At 48.8% G+C, this 1,623-nt stretch overlaps 1 pseudogene; it reads right to left on the reverse strand.

Moving 5' to 3' along the window:
- Positions 1–251: 251 nt before the first annotated feature.
- LOC113911244 lies at positions 252–1,199 on the reverse strand (annotated as a pseudogene).
- Between the last annotated feature and the right edge of the window lie 424 nt (positions 1,200–1,623).

Consider the following 1,623-nt stretch of genomic DNA (forward strand, 5'->3'; position numbering starts at 1 on the left):
GTTGATATTATCATACTGTTTTCACTCCAAGGCTCCCTCAAAATCACCTATTCCTTGTCTGTCTCAGGCTCACAGATACTTGCCTTTGAGACATTCAGATGGTGTGAGCTCGTTAGCTCTCTGTAGTGAGTGAGCAGACTTCTGTGGGGGTGAGGGAGCAAGAGAGACTGGGAAAAAGGAGACTGAGGAGCTCCATTGTGGGCAGTGGAGGGTCCTTACTCCAGTGGCTTAATAGGTGCTCTTGGGCCTTCTCATCTGTGGACTGCTGCATCTCTGAAGAGGAGCCTTTTGGTCATATCTTCAATGACCTCCTTGACCTTCTCATTCCGGAGGGTGAAGATGAAGAGATTGAGGAAAGGGGTCACTACTGTAGTCATCAGAGCCACCACCTTGTTGAGGTGTGTGGAGTGGCCCTTGCCTGGCCTCAAATAGATGAAGATGTCACTGCCATAGCCCAGAACCACCACAGTGAGGTGGGAGGCACAGGTGGAGAAGGCCTTCTGGCGCCCAGAGAAGGAGGGGATGTGCAGCACTGCAGGCACAATGAGGACGTAGGACACTATGATGAGCAGCATGGTGGCCAGCACAAACAGTAAGGACGAGAAGAAGTCCATGCATTCAATGCGGCAGGTATCGGAGCAGGAAAGCTTGAGAAGTGGGGCAGAGTCACAAAAGTAGTGGCTGATGACGTTAGGGCCGCAGAACCGTAGCCGTGTTTTCTGCAGGGTGGGGGAGATGATGGAGAGGAAGCCAACCACCCAGCAGACCACCACCAGCTTCACACACACTGGACCATTCAAGATGGTTGGGTAGTGCAGAAGGCGGCAGATGGCCACGTAGCGATTGAAGGCCATGACTGTGAGAATCAGGAAGTTGGTGGAACCCAAAGAGAAGTAAAAGAAAGACTGGGTGAGGCACTCAGACGGAAAAATGGTCTTATGAGTGCATAGCAGGTCTGCCAGCATCCTAGGAACAACAGTGGAAGTGACCAGCATCTCCATGAAGGAGAAGTTGCAGAGGAAGAAGTACAGGGGTGAGTGGAGGCGGGAATCAAGTCATGTGAGGATGATAATGGCCAGGTTCCCCAGTACTGTCAGCACATATATCAATAGGATGAATGCAAACAGGAGGATCTGGAATTCATGGAGATGTGAAAATCCCAGCAGCACAAATTCCCTGACGACACTGAAGTTACTCATTGCACTTGATGCCAGTTCTCTGTACTACCTGTGAGAAGCCAGGAAATCTTAGTGGGAAGTTTCCATCAACCCCTGTCTTGACTACACTCCGTGATGGCTGGCCTGGCTCCCCAGGCATACTAACCTGTATGCATGGTAAATCCCAGAATCTAGGAGTTGGACACCTCCACATTATCAACACTCCTAAACTCTTCCTCTATCGTATTCCATCGCTCATCATTCCATTCAATGCATTTGTTAAGCTCCAACTCTGTATAAGAGATTTGGTGGGTCTGAAAAATACTTCCTAACTCCCATATTTAATGATCATTCCATCATAATAATACTTGCTATTAGCTGAGTTCTTTCCATGTGCCCAGGATTGTGCTAGGTACCTCATACATTACTTCTCTTCATCTTTTGTGCTCAACATCATCTTCCTTGT

This window comes from Zalophus californianus, chromosome 12 (genome assembly GCF_009762305.2).
Source record: "Zalophus californianus isolate mZalCal1 chromosome 12, mZalCal1.pri.v2, whole genome shotgun sequence".
Classification (NCBI taxonomy): Eukaryota; Metazoa; Chordata; class Mammalia; order Carnivora; family Otariidae; genus Zalophus; species Zalophus californianus.